Below are 16,376 nucleotides of genomic sequence, written 5' to 3' on the forward strand. Positions count from 1 at the left end.
TATTTTATTAGTAATAATAATTTTAATGGATAGAAAAATGTAAATTTTGGATATAAAATTATAGTAATTTTAGAAGGAGAGGTTCAAATTTTTGGTAACTTATTTAGTAAATTTTTTTAAATTGAATAGTAAAAAGTAAATAGTAAATAGTAAAAAGTAAATAGTAAATAGTAAAAAGTGAATAGTAAAAATAAATTTTCAGCATTTGGATTTCTTAGCATGGAAGAAAGTAGTAGGTAGAAATTAGGATCAGATTTGGTGAGAAAATGATTGAAATATTATTTTTAAATAATATTAAAATAATAAATAATATTAAAATATTAATGAATAGTAAATTTTTTTTACTATAAATAACCATGGGAGGGAAGATTATTCTGCACCAAGAGAAGAGAAATCAAGTGAGAGAAAGTTAGAGAGAAATTTTTAGTTGCAAGAAGGGTAGAGGTTCTGAAAGGTTTCGGAGAAATAAATTCAGAGCAAGAGACGTCTGGAATAGAGGTAGGGGAGCTAACCTTTATATGTTTTTATATTATGATTTAATAGTTCTATGCTTTTATATTATGATTTAGTATTGTTTTATTACTATATATTGAAATTCTGCTGTGTGAATACTGTTAATGCTTACTGTATGTTAATCTATATTGAAATTCAGTGTTAATATTATATGCTGTTGTTTTGAATCTGTAAATAAGAAATTTGTTAAAAACTAGTTGAGGAACACTTTGGCTAAGGAAAGACTTGGTACTTAAGTTGTCCATTGTGACGCACCTCTCTTTCCTGGAAGTCTACTCGACAAGTTTTTAACTTAAATCCTATTGAACAGATTGAGTACTGTTAAATTATTATGCAATATATTGAGTTTGTGTGATTTATGCGATGATTGTATTTTATTATATTGCATTTGAATTTATGCATCTGAACATGTTATGAGTATTATGGGGAGATTTTGTAGGGGTATAATGTGAGTTGAGGAAAATGAGTATGGCATGAGTCTCGTGGAGAGATTCAGTAATATTATGGTATTTGTGTATATGTTGATGTTGAGGGTCCCGTAGTTGGAGGTTATCCTGATACTCTAATAATCATCTAGTCTCAAGTAGAGAGGGATGAATTATGTGGTGAGAGGAGCAGGAGGTCCTGGTCTATGTGCCGGTTTTGGACATAGTGAGGGGATTAACCTTGTAAATGGTATGAAGTATTTTGAAAGTATATTAAAAAAAGAAGAAGTAGAAGTCATTACAAGTGCATAACTTCCCGTGACCGCTCATCAACGTATCATCCGGATGAGTGTCTATTGGGTATTGTGGTGTCTATTGGGTATTGTGAGACGAGTGTCTAATAGGAATTGTGGTATGAGAGTGTCGAACATAATTATTATATGATGTTTATATCAAGGTAATTATATATGTTTTATAAATGATTTGTTGCATGTTAGCTCACCCTACTTGTTTGTGTTTGTATGATGTGATTGTTGTATGATGGTATGAGTATGTATGACATAATTATTATATGAGGTTTGCATGCATGTTTCATAAATGATTGGTTGCATGTTAGCTCACCCTACTTGTTTGTGTTTGGGTATGTGCGATGATCGTATAATTCGTTATACGGGAGCAGATGAAGGAATGTTGCCTCACTCAGTGCCAAGGAAGGGAGAAGTAGAAGAACTATAATTAGAACATTTTTACATGTATAGACTTATATCAACTAGGAAATTTTAAAGGGTGAGATTACGGGATGTTACCGTAAATGTAATGTTACAATATATAAATTATGAATTATCCAATGTGAGAATTTGGGATGTTACATTAATGGTATCAGAGCAGTTCGTCCTTAGGATGACCTCTGTGTTGTGAGTCTTCCGTGTCTTCTCTGTGAAGAATTGAGTCTAAATGGTATAATTTACCATTTCCTCTAAATCTAGATAGTAGAGTATTGTGTCTAATTACCATGACTTTTACCATAGATGATTTTCCTTTCTTAATTCTGAGGGTTTGAGGAAATATATTAGAATTAGTTAAAGCCTTGATAGGGAGATATAATACTAGAGTTTAAGTTTCAAAGGATGAGTGAAGATGTTGGTGTTTAGAAGTAAATTTTTAGAAGTTTCTAGAACAAAATTAATAGATGAGATATCTTACGTTTCACAAAAAAGGAGTTGAGTTCAAAGGCTAGATTAAGAGAAGCTTTGGATAAGCATGAATGTGGCAAGGTTTGAGAAATCAGTTTGGTTTAGTATATCAGTAACGTTAGAAGTCAGAAGAGAAGGAAGTATTGATGAGAAACGGAGTGGCATTGTGTGAGATTGGTAACATGGATTGATGTATCAGCGATGATTGGAATCTGAAGAAAGAAAATGGTGGAAGATTTGAAGATAAAGTTTAAAATAAAAAGGGATAGGAATACTGAAGTAGATTAAGAATAAATCAAATATTAGACGAAGAAGAGTAAATAAGAAGTTGTATAAGGCATAAAGAGGATTGAGAGAAAGTTTAATAGGAGGAGAAATTTATAAGTTAAGAGAACACGAGGTCTTTAGAAAAGAATGAAGTATTGGAAGGATTCTAAGCTAAATGGATGATTAAAAGGAGATGGTTAGATTTTTTTCAGTAAATACATTAGAGATAAGATTTGAATATGTGATTTTGGTATGAGGAGTAGTGGAGAAAATCCAGGTACGAAAATTTTGGCTTTCGGCTTATGCAAAATATTTGGTATTTTTATGATAGGATTAAAATGTCATGATTTATGGTTGTAAATTTTATTGATTTTGGAATGTTAAAGTTAGTAGAGGTAGTGTAGGTTGAATTGATATTATTATGAATATGGCAAGATAAGGAAGAAGAAGAGTTTGGAAATAGATAAAAAGGAGGGTTGCAACACTAATGTGATTAGGGAATTAGGAATAATTAAGAAGTTGTAGGTTGTGATTGGAGAAATTTCATCAGGTATAGTTATGTGGTAGTATTCAAACCTCAATGGTGATGTAAAGGATGAAGATGAGTATTTTAGGGATGTCTGACCAATGCAAGTGAAGGATAGATATTGCAGTCTAGGGTATGATCGAAAGGATAGTTTGGTCATGTTACAATATGTTTTTAGAAGTTTATGGTCTTCAAGAATTGTGAGTTGATTGTTGAACATTAAGTGTAGTTAAGGGTGAATGCAATATTACCGAGAATCAGATAAGTTCATCAAGGACGAGTGAAGGAAATGATGCATAATCTTAAGTGTGGAAGAGTTTCTATGGATGTTATAAAGCATACTCAAAATAAGTATTATTTTTGGACAAGTCCTTGTTAAATGGGTATAGAAAAGAAAACATAAGGATGAATTGTTTAGTAATAGTGTTTTGGACTCCGTGTAATCATCAGAGTAATTAGAAATTTTACGGAAAATAGAAGTATAGGGTAAGGTGGAGCAATCTAGTATAAAATTTTGGTAAACATAAGTGGCTTTTGGAGGCGTACGATTTCTAGGAGTAGAAACTGTATTAAATAATGGAAAGTTGTTACGGAAAAAAAAAAATGATTCTTAGAGTTTAATGGGGTCATGGAAGTCTTAAATAGGGATCTATAAGGAGAATTACTTTCTTGTTATAGTAGGAATGAAAAGTTTTATGAAATCTTGTGATTAATAGTTTATGAGTGATGAGTTCTTTTAAAACATTAATGAATTATTTTGAGACTAGTGAGGTATGTTTAATGGTGGTTTTCATGGGGCTAAAAGTGTCAAGTAAAAGTGTTTTGAAGGTTTATGATTTTAATTTTTTTCGTGAATACATTTCAAATTTGACATGCTAGAAATTTGATGCACAAAATAAGTAGAGTAAATGAATTTACAAGGAAACTAGGAGATAAGGTGAAATAATCATAACTTTATTTCGAATTTTTGAATTTTCGAGGACGAAAATTTTTTTGTGTTGGGGAGAATGTAAGACCCATAAAAAAAATATATATATATATATATATATATATATATATATATATATTTATAGTAGTAAATTTTAGTATTTTATTAGTAATAATAATTTTAATGGATAGAAAAATGTAAATTTTGGATATAAAATTATAGTAATTTTAGAAGGAGAGGTTCAAATTTTTGGTAACTTATTTAGTAAATTTTTTTAAATTGAATAGTAAAAAGTAAATAGTAAATAGTAAAAAGTAAATAGTAAATAGTAAAAAGTGAATAGTAAAAATAAATTTTCAGCATTTGGATTTCTTAGCATGGAAGAAAGTAGTAGGTAGAAATTAGGATCAGATTTGGTGAGAAAATGATTGAAATATTATTTTTAAATAATATTAAAATAATAAATAATATTAAAATATTAATGAATAGTAAATTTTTTTTACTATAAATAACCATGGGAGGGAAGATTATTCTGCACCAAGAGAAGAGAAATCAAGTGAGAGAAAGTTAGAGAGAAATTTTTAGTTGCAAGAAGGGTAGAGGTTCTGAAAGGTTTCGGAGAAATAAATTCAGAGCAAGAGACGTCTGGAATAGAGGTAGGGGAGCTAACCTTTATATGTTTTTATATTATGATTTAATAGTTCTATGCTTTTATATTATGATTTAGTATTGTTTTATTACTATATATTGAAATTCTGCTGTGTGAATACTGTTAATGCTTACTGTATGTTAATCTATATTGAAATTCAGTGTTAATATTATATGCTGTTGTTTTGAATCTGTAAATAAGAAATTTGTTAAAAACTAGTTGAGGAACACTTTGGCTAAGGAAAGACTTGGTACTTAAGTTGTCCATTGTGACGCACCTCTCTTTCCTGGAAGTCTACTCGACAAGTTTTTAACTTAAATCCTATTGAACAGATTGAGTACTGTTAAATTATTATGCAATATATTGAGTTTGTGTGATTTATGCGATGATTGTATTTTATTATATTGCATTTGAATTTATGCATCTGAACATGTTATGAGTATTATGGGGAGATTTTGTAGGGGTATAATGTGAGTTGAGGAAAATGAGTATGGCATGAGTCTCGTGGAGAGATTCAGTAATATTATGGTATTTGTGTATATGTTGATGTTGAGGGTCCCGTAGTTGGAGGTTATCCTGATACTCTAATAATCATCTAGTCTCAAGTAGAGAGGGATGAATTATGTGGTGAGAGGAGCAGGAGGTCCTGGTCTATGTGCCGGTTTTGGACATAGTGAGGGGATTAACCTTGTAAATGGTATGAAGTATTTTGAAAGTATATTAAAAAAAAGAAGAAGTAGAAGTCATTACAAGTGCATAACTTCCCGTGACCGCTCATCAACGTATCATCCGGATGAGTGTCTATTGGGTATTGTGGTGTCTATTGGGTATTGTGAGACGAGTGTCTAATAGGAATTGTGGTATGAGAGTGTCGAACATAATTATTATATGATGTTTATATCAAGGTAATTATATATGTTTTATAAATGATTTGTTGCATGTTAGCTCACCCTACTTGTTTGTGTTTGTATGATGTGATTGTTGTATGATGGTATGAGTATGTATGACATAATTATTATATGAGGTTTGCATGCATGTTTCATAAATGATTGGTTGCATGTTAGCTCACCCTACTTGTTTGTGTTTGGGTATGTGCGATGATCGTATAATTCGTTATACGGGAGCAGATGAAGGAATGTTGCCTCACTCAGTGCCAAGGAAGGGAGAAGTAGAAGAACTATAATTAGAACATTTTTACATGTATAGACTTATATCAACTAGGAAATTTTAAAGGGTGAGATTACGGGATGTTACCGTAAATGTAATGTTACAATATATAAATTATGAATTATCCAATGTGAGAATTTGGGATGTTACAACACACGCACTGCACCACTCCACACACTGCACCACGAGAGCGACACTGCATCACGAGAGCGACACTGCACCACGAGAGGGAGACTACTTGATAATTCTTTCTACTACCACCAACCTTTACAACTTGTAGTATCTCACTGCGACAAAAGAAAGAGATGAAGAAAAATAATGTTAAAATAAAAGAAAAATATTTTACTCATGTAGGAGGAACTAAAATAGGTTATTAGTGGAATAGGTTGTGAATGGGTAAAATTAAAAAAATTAACCCTAAAAATAAAATTTTATTTAAGGGCAAAATAGTAAAGGGGAGGTGGAGGAAGAAAGGTGTGGTGGTGGAGGGAGCAACACCCAAAATGTAGAATATTGGATGTCCAATCTCGTTTTCTTCATTTTTTTCCAGGTTTAATCATAAAAAAATGCTTACGTTTTGGCTTCTTTTTTTTTTTGTTTTTTTTTTTCTATAAGTAGGTGAGTTACCCACCAATGGAGACAGATGATAGAACGTAGTCACACCTCTTAATAATATATGATTATTTCCATTTCTACGTTCATGAAAATATTCTTGAATAAATATTTTTTAAATTTTCACGATTTAGATATTATGAAAGTGCTCCGAATTATGTAATATGACAAGGTTGTGAATTTGATTTGTTGTGTTTTAATTGAAGTTAATTTTTATTAATGTAAATATATGTTGTTTTCTTTAAATTTCAAATAGGATATATTAATTATGAAGGGATTGATGGTGATTTTTTGTTGCATCGATCTGTGGGTGATGATTTTCATAATAAAAAGTTGAGAAAAATAGTAGTTTTGTCACTGATAATTTATAAAATTAAGGTAGTGATCTTGATTTAATTGCAAACATGAAGGATTTTTCCATGTTTTTTTTAGTGGTTCAACTCTTACGTATATTTCAAAATAAAGATTTGATTTCTTGTTTGTATATAGGTTTAAGTATTCTTTGTACTTAGAAGTGTTTTCTTTATAAAAAAACGTGGAATTTCAAAAACAATAATTATATAATTTTATATTTTCATAATTTGTTAATTAAATATTAAACAAATTTAGTAGTGCTGACTAAATGAAGGATGGTTTATTTTCTAATCTTTTGCATGTCACATTAATATCACACGAGTACTTTAGTGACATGTTAAATATTTATTTGACTATACCACATGTGTTAAAATGATAAAATCTAATAAATATTTAAATGAAAGCTAACAATGGGCTGAATCGCATCATTTTTTAAAATTTAAATTCATACTAAATAAATGAAATATTAAAATCACATAATTAAAATACTCATAAACTAAACATTATAAACACCAATCTTAAAAAGGTCATACAGGTGAGGTTTTATTATATTATATCTGTCTTTAAGCAGCCAAAAAAGCAAATTTATTGTTTGGAACATGTGTGTTAGTCAAAATATATATGCTAATTAATCAAAGTCGCGCAACACTTACAATATTTATATCTTTTAATAAAGTATATCATAATTAATTCTAATAATAACTTATCACATTCAATGTGGAAAGAAAAATGTGTATATTAAATACATAACTTATTAAACATTGTTCAACTTTATTTCAAAGGCTGACAATATATAAGTAAGTATAAGGTATCATATTTGTACAATCAATCAAAATCCAGAAACAACAACTGTTTTTCAGTCTAAAACTAAAATGAAAGAAGACATATAGTTTATTTTATTTTAATTATCTCTCCTTCGGGTAATGACGAATGTTGTTATATATACACATATATGGAATTAATAAAGTTGTATTATAGTAAAGAAACAAATGTTCTTTAATTATCATAATAACGTGATAAATGAGAAATAATTTTATTTCTTAAACCTGGAATGACACATAAATTGATTCTAAAAATAGTAGAGAGCAGTTTTTCATAGATATTTATGTTGTCGTGTATGAAAAAAATGTCTGTGTATTCACATACATCACAGTAAGGTCTTGCTATCTGATCTAGGTTTGTTCTGGGACAAAAGACAAGATCCTTTTTCAAGTTTCTTTTGTCTTGAAAGATTGTGAAAGGTTAAAGTTGTGGATGGGGTGAATTGAATAATTCATCATAATTTATATTTCCATGTCACTTCAATCTTTTGTCGTTTTTGTTTCTTGATTCGTTTTGTTAATGATAATCTATCCATCAAAACAAAATCACCATGTCAAGAATAGTCTTCTTTCCCCACCTTTCATATATTTTAATCCTATCACCTTTTTGCACTCAAATTTAATCATGCAATTCCATTCAATTTTAGTCTTCTTAAAAACTTTTTATTTTTCTCTTATATATGTACACTTAAATATGTATATATTAAATTAACTTTAAACATGGATGTGACTTAGCTTTACGTGCATGCATATACCTTGTGCATATAGTAAATTATCATTACTAGCTCAATTAAAAACTTTATCTATTTCACAACTAGTAAATTTTAAGTACCACATTAACTAAAATAAAGATTAGGGAATTCAAATCTATTTTATTAGTCAGTTTTATGAAATAGATTTAAAAATCAAAATCATGACTTATAATTTATTTTAACAAAATTTGTTGTTTGTTAGATTTATTATTTTAAAAGTTTCATATTTGATTATATAAAAATTAATTTACAATACTAAATAAATGTAAATATCATTTTATAAACTAATTTTATAGAATTGTGTTAGATTTAAAAATTTATTTTTTAATAAAAGAAATTGTGAAATAACATAACTTAATTTGACAGTGCACCTTGTTGATTTAATATGTTTAGTACTAACCTCTTGAATTAAACTAGAAGAACAGTTAATTAATTTGTAAAATGAGTTCAATTAACTTCCACATCGTTTTCCGTCACTAGTTCTCTAATTTTTATGGAACTTGTTCACTATAATAAATTTATTAACTAAAAATTGATTCAGGAGGTACAAATCTTGATCATAAGTTTACGAACATTAATAAGTTTCAAAACTTGTTATTAAATTTGTATCTAAAGTTAGTTATCTCATCAGTTTTAGGTACTTTAAGTGTATATTTTAATCAAATTTTCTTGTTATCAACAATATAATTATGTTATATTTACACTACTGAAATTGTGTTGAAAGCAGTAGTAAGCTTATTATTTCAAAACAATTTTAGTGAAAGTAATCCTAAAAATAAATTAAAGAAAAAATTACTATGATACTCTTATTGAATTTTTTTAATTACGTTTATACCTACTGATTTTATTTTACTATTACAGTGATCTTTCTTATTAGAATTTGTTAGGAATAATGTTTTTAAAATTTAAAGGAAGGTCATGTGTAACTTGAAAACAAAAGTGATAATATAATTTTTTTAAAAATAAAAGAGAAGTTTACATATAATTAAAAAATGGGATCATGATATAATTTGAGAAACAACATATTATAAATATTTTAAATAATTAAATTGAAACAACATATCAATTTGTATTTATTTCAATTCTTTTATCAGCAAATAATTATATGAAATGAAGAATTTTGGATACTCTACTTCATATATACAATAAGATACATTTCAACCATCACATGTCACCCTTCACCAAATATGTAATTTCCAGTTGCTATAACTCCAACTCTCACCTAATTAATTACGTATTAGTCACTGATGTTTATAAATTATCAAGGTAAACTGAGAAAATATTAAAAAAAAAATCAATGTGTAAAACATGCTGAAAGTGGAATTTTCAAAACCGTGTTGCATAATATAAAAACACTTTAGTTGTTTGAATCCATACAACACTATTCTTTAACATTTAAACTTGGTCTTCCCTTCCTTCAAACACATCTTATAACGATACTTTCTTCTCTTCTAAATATTAATTTTATTTGGCATGTGCCTTCGAAAACCTTTTCAAACACCATTATAGTAAGGTACAAGATCTCACACCATAATCAAATTTTCATTTTATAATACTCATAATTAACGATAACTCTTTTATATTGACATGAATATATAACACTTGCTATTTAAAAGCAAATTAGGTTATCATCCCTTATAATAAAATAATGCTTTAAACCTTTAATCTTCGATGACAATAATTCTTTTATATATGGACTTAATTTTTAACCAAATCAAGAGTTAATTATATTTTAGTTTTTTTTACTTTAATTTTACTCTCTCAAACCTCACAATTAGATTCTTCTAATATAATAAATATGTGATTTTAATCTTTCATGTGCTAATTGAATATCGAAATATTATAATGGTAAAACTTAGTCCTTTTATAAAATTTGAAGATGTTAATGAGCCATTGACTTGTATATATATAATTAAAAAAAAAATTATATAACTTTGTGCAAATTATATATTTACATAATCAAAAAGATTCAATTAGCAAATTTATAAAACTTTGAGTAACTTAAATTACATAATCATGATTATAAATGATAAATCAAAAGTAGAATTAGGTAAAAAAAAATTAAAATGTGATAATTTTGCATTATTGTTATCTCAAACCCCAATGTGTGGAAAATAAAAACAAGGGTCAATGTAATGTATTGAAGGTTTCTATGTGACACCAAAACTACATATGTTTCCTCCCTTTTATTAATAGTATGTAATGACCCTTAATGTGCTCAAACAGATAAGAAGGACAAAAGCTGCAATCACATAATATTATTAAAATGATGAAGGAAAATAATTGGAAGCATATTTTAATGTGAGAACTAGGAACTTTGCACAAGGCACATACAGCCAAACACTTATCTCATATCTCTCCCTGTCTGTTTTGTTTTTGGAGGAACCAATGTTTCCATTAATATATAATTAATGTATATGCTAATTATACTGTTCTTGGACTAAGTAATTTTTTCAATTATGTTACTATATTGGCATGGACTGAAAATCCTCTATTCTGCACTAATGAGCTTTTCATGAAGTTTCTGGGGACTCAATAATGTCGACAACTTTATATGATGACAAAAGTTTCTGCAATTTGATCAAATCATGTGCAAACAAGGAAGAGCCATGCTCCAAACAGTACCAAGCAGCTTCTGCTTTGAACAAATTGCAAAGGATGTTCAATCAATTAATTTATTATGTATTGTCCCCATTACACACAGTTCAACACTTAGTTTCTGCTATACTGAGGAGGTGCACATGCGACAAATCGAATGTTTTAGAATTTCTAAAAGGAGAAAAGAAATGAAAAAGAAAATTATTCAAACCTCTTTCTTTCCATTTCGGATTAATTAAACATTAGAAAATTAAATATTTTTTCACGAATTACATATAAAATATTTTTTTATGAATCAATATATTATATAGTATCTTTTTATAAATTAATTCAATTTATTGATCAATAAAAATCCTGCTTCATATTTTTTTTATTGCCTTCTCTTAAACGCCATCATATATTCTTGTATCAGTTTAACTCGATGGAGAGTCTAAAAATGTTATACTATTTCCTAGTTCTGAATTTTGTAATTATTGAAAAATTATATTTAGCTTGTCTACATATGATTTTTGTGAAATTTGTTTTATGTGCTAGAGCAGTTATATTCTGTTTCTGATAAAGTTTTGTAAAAAAATATATTTCCCCATATTTTAATTTTCCAAAATTAAGTATTGGTCAAATATTAATAAATTCTTTAATAGTTGAAAAATGATATTTATAAGTAAAAGTATTATTAAAAAAATGTTACTATTAGGCATATTATTCCAATGTGACATCCTCCGTTAATTAAACATTTATTAATGATGGATCAACATTATTTAATTTGAAGGACTGAAAGACTAAATCAGTAATTAAAATTTTATGCAATTTATAATTGTACAAAAACTATTGGAATTGAAAGTGAATTTAAGTGGAAAAAAAATATTAAAGTTAAGGCTATTAAAATTAATATACATTTTAGATTGTTGAAGCTCGATATTATGGTGGGTCTTACTCGTTTGATTGTGTGTATTTACTAATTATTGTTAGAAACTATAATAGTAGGCAATGTAAAGTGTACTTCCAACTCATTTTATATCTAAGTAATTAAATCAAGTCATTAAAAACAAAACAATTAGTATAATCGTTCTATAAAGTCTAAGAGGCAGGTACAACAATCTGAAACAAATGCGTATACGCAAGAATATTCTTCCTGAAATGTTGATCACTATGCTCTTGTGTTTGATTAATTATTTAATTCTTTGTTGAAATACCTATTAAGTTCATTTTAGATAATGTTTAACATTAAAAAATTGATTTTAAGCTAAATCAATAAGATTATGATCAATTAAAATACATGGCTCACACTCACAACGTAGGTTGTTAACATTACTCAATTTGTGTATAACTTATAGCTTATGGTGTAGCTTGTTGACATTAGCTTATAACAGTGAAAAATTTAGGGCAACACTGGTTAAGTAATATATATAGTTCGAAAGCATCCTTAGCTATGTGAGTCATTTTGCTGAATTATGGAAATTTCTGTCATCTAAACAAAAATAAAACGTAACTTCGATTCATTTAATTGAAGACAAGATATAAAAAAATATTACACTTTTTTTCTTCAACCTTTTAAGGTATTATTTAAAAACAAAACTATTAAAAGAACTCTAAGTTTCAAAGTGACCAACACCTCCTCTATATATATATATATATATATATATATATATATATATATATATATATATATATATATATATATATATATATCTTAATAGACTTAGAGTTGAAACATTAACATTTTTTATCGAAACAAAATTGAGACACTAAAACTCCTGTTTTCCTTAATCTTCAATTGAAAACTTGTTTTAGTATTGTAATAGTCCAACATAGATTGAAAATTAAGGTTAAAAATAATTTAGATATATATTTTTCCTTAATTTTTTAATGTATTTTTAAAAAACAAAAATTTTAACTTGAAAATAGATAATATCTTAAATACGATAATTTACCATAAAAATGTTATATTTAAACTTGCTTAAGTTTGAGTTTCTAAAATGGAGTGGACAAGGAAACATAAATTAAAGTAGTTGTGAATAAATTTTACTATAAGATTGCATTAATTAAAATAAAGTATATGCGCTTTAAACTAGAACAGATAAATTGCTTGACTCCCACATTTTTCTTTGGTTTAGATCTTTTAGATTCTGTGTCCAAGGAAGTTGGCAATGATAGTAAGGACATTTTTTTAATGCAACTAATTCTTTTAATTATCTTGAAAGAAATGAAGAATAATATGAGCATGTGATGTGTAAAAAGAGAGAGTAATAATATATATATAAAAGTGTTGTTAAAACTATTATATGAATCATGTTACCCAAACAATAATTGCCAAGACAGAAAAGGCAAGCCATCTTCTATATATTATTTAAAATATTTTATATTACATCTACTCCCACTTCTCTTTTTATACATTACATTGTTCTAAAATCTTTTTATTATTAAGAAAATCGAGAGAAAATAAATGTTTAAATACTTTTTCTATCCTTACTACCATAAATAAAAAGTTACATGGGTAGTCAATATAAAGTTGGGTGTATACAATTATCTTTTCACCTTAAAAGATATCCATGGTTGGTATGTGCATTTAACAAGCAAAGTAATGCAAAGTTCTCATTCATAACAATCCTAATAAAGAATGAGCATGGTATGCTTGAAAATTAAATATAATTAAGAAGCAAATTCACACCATGCATGAATGTTCTATATGTCTAATTCATTTTGTCATGTTATATCAAACTATTGCAAACAGTGATTCACTTTGTTCTCGGCAGTAGAAAAGAACAGTTGAAAACCACAAATTTTCTCCTCTTAAACACCAAACATGAACATAAACTTCTTCACATCCTGCAAGTCTAATCAATGATCCCATCATGTATTTAATAGCCCCAAAGTGGGTACTAAAATAATAATGATAATATTAAGAACCCAAATAAGGAAAGATAACTACTATTTTATACCACATTTTTATATTTAAAGATGAATAATATAATGCAGAGACATAAAAAAATATCATCTAAGTAAAATATATGTATCTTTTACATGAATATAATATCTCAAGAACAAAAATATCAAACATAACACAGAGATTATGAATTAAAATGTACTCGATTAAACTATTCAGAAATTTATCCATTAAAAATACGCCATCATCATTATTCCAAACACATAAAGCAAAAGGAAAGAAAAAAACACAGAAATCAAAGTTCTTACTCCAATATACATATACACTGAGCTAAGTAAAACAGTCTTCCGTTCTTCGTCTCCCACTGATCTTCACAACTACTCCAGTTTTCTAAATCTTTGCAATTCTTTTCCTCAATTCCTAATCTCTCAAACTAGAACACAACATCATTAGATCTTGAACCAGCCATATCCAGCATCATGTGATCACAACATTAGAGTTGTGAAACTCCTCACTGCAATCTAAAGCCTTTGATTATGAGCTCAGAAAGGTGTTCTTCCATGGCCATGTGCCCAAGCATAAGCCTCATGCCCCACTGGGCCTCCTCCATTGGATAGAAGATTTGGTGGAAGGTTATACAAAGGCAAAGAAGAAGGATCGGGAATCCCACCGGGCAAGTGGCTCCCACCACTCACACCGTCACCACCACCACCGCCACTGCTACCGATTCCAGGAGGAGACCCTCCCAGAGTACTTCCTCCTTGGACACTGCCACCACCGCCACCGTCTTCATCCTCCTCTTCAAGTGGCAACCTCTCATATGTAGCATTAGCAAAAGTGGCAGCTATAATCATCACTGGTCCAGCTGCCACAAGAGGACCAACAACGCTTCCTCCTACAACCTGGCCCTGTCCTCCGGCCAGATACACAGTAAGTCCGGTGGCACCTGGCGGAGCAGGGCCAGGCAGAAACGCTCCGGTTAGGGATAAAATCTCAAACCTTCCATGCAGTGCCACAACCGCTCCCGGTGCTGCCGGTTGCCGGAGAGTGACGTTGGCAACAGAACCGCTCCCACTGAGAACACACACCCCACGCTGACGGCGGCGAGCGAACTGGGCGACGCTTTCGGCGACGTCTGCGCCACCGGCAACCTCCATGACATGGCTTCTGAGGGAGTTTGGGCTGTCCCTGGTGACAAAGATGGGTGGTTTGGGCTTGTTCTTGGAGCCCGGTGGTCTCCCTCTGGGCCTGCGAGTTCCAACCTCGACAGCACCCTCTTTGGGTTCATCGCCGTTGTCTCTATCTTCTTCCTCTTCATCTTCTCTTTCTCTGCCGAAGCTTCTCTCGTTGATGGAAAGGTCCATGTGACGTTTGTTTAAGGTGGAAGATGGCGAATTGGTGGCAGGGTCTACCCCTGCACCCAACCCCACCTGATGACCGGTCCACCAAGGATTAGCCAGAATTGCTGTTCTTGAGAGTGTCTTCCTCCAAGAAACCAAGAAAAGAATAAGAAGATCTGAACAAACACACTGTTTTCTTACCCTATAATATTTTCTGATGACAAAGCAAGAACAAGGTTAAGCAAATTTAAAGCTACAACGCAATTTGCCAACTTGCCAGCTATGGGTTATGTTAGCAACAGGAGATTGATTTGCTTTGCGTTTTCTGAATTCAAGGGACAACAAAAGTCAAACCCTTCACAGCTAGGTCTTAAGGAGAAATTAACAAAGAGGGCTGTCTCTTCTATCTCTTGTATCCATGACCTAACCAAATATGAAAACATATGAATGGTCTTTCCACTCTCTAATGGGTGGAAGGGTAGAGAGAGAGAGAGAGAAAAAGAGAGAAAGAGAGAAGAGAGAGAAAAGGGGAAAGGAAAATGGTGCTTAGATGTTAGAGGAGAGGAATTAGATTCAATGGCTCAAGGGAATCAAAGTAAAGGGTGTAATGAAGAGATTAGTTATTAATTAATTAATTAATTGATTGATCAATCAATTGATTATTTAATCAAGTAAAACAGATGGGTTTTCATCAGAAGATGGTTTGGTTGTAGATCAGACGATCAGGAAGTCTTCTACTTATAAACGTGTTTTCATTCATTTTTTTTTTAATTTTGACTATTTTGTATAAGGAAGTGATCTCAGTGGACAAAACATGGAAGAGATGAAAAAGCCTTTACAGAAGCAAGCAAAAACAATGACAATTATGAGAGATCTTAGAAAAAAGAGTAAACAAAAGCTAATAACTATCTATAAATGCTTAAAAACTACTATATTATAGAAGAACAGCACAACAAAAACTGCTTTGTTGTGAAAAAAAATAAAAATACATTAATTTTTCTCTTTGGGGTGAGCCATGTTGTGGTTTGGGGAGCTACAAATTTGTTTTCCCTTTGCATTCGGTCTCCAACAGTGTTTGTTTATTTAATGTAGTTTTTCTTCCTTGTTGTGGCTGGCACTACACATATGCTGCAATGGCACAATGGCAACAACTAGCTCTGCTTTTGGAGGGTCTTGGAAATTAGGGTTTTGTGGGGTCTTGTGCAAGTGGCCAGGTGGGGAGAGCGTCCTTGTCTTGGGCCCCAATATTTTTACACATCAACGTTCCATTTCAGGAGAAAAATTCTTATCAAATCAAATCCAAAATATACTTAATATACATGTAAAAGCATTTGTTAGGTTAAATTT

The 16,376-nt window shown here is 29.8% G+C and overlaps 1 pseudogene; it reads right to left on the reverse strand.

Annotated features, from left to right (window-relative positions):
* Nucleotides 1–13,873: 13,873 nt before the first annotated feature.
* LOC148206447 (AT-hook motif nuclear-localized protein 20 pseudogene) lies at nt 13,874–15,625 on the reverse strand (annotated as a pseudogene).
* Between the last annotated feature and the right edge of the window lie 751 nt (nt 15,626–16,376).

The sequence above is a fragment of the Vigna umbellata genome, chromosome 1 (assembly GCF_029865625.1).
Source record: "Vigna umbellata cultivar VRB3 chromosome 1, Vumbellata_1.0, whole genome shotgun sequence".
Classification (NCBI taxonomy): Eukaryota; Viridiplantae; Streptophyta; class Magnoliopsida; order Fabales; family Fabaceae; genus Vigna; species Vigna umbellata.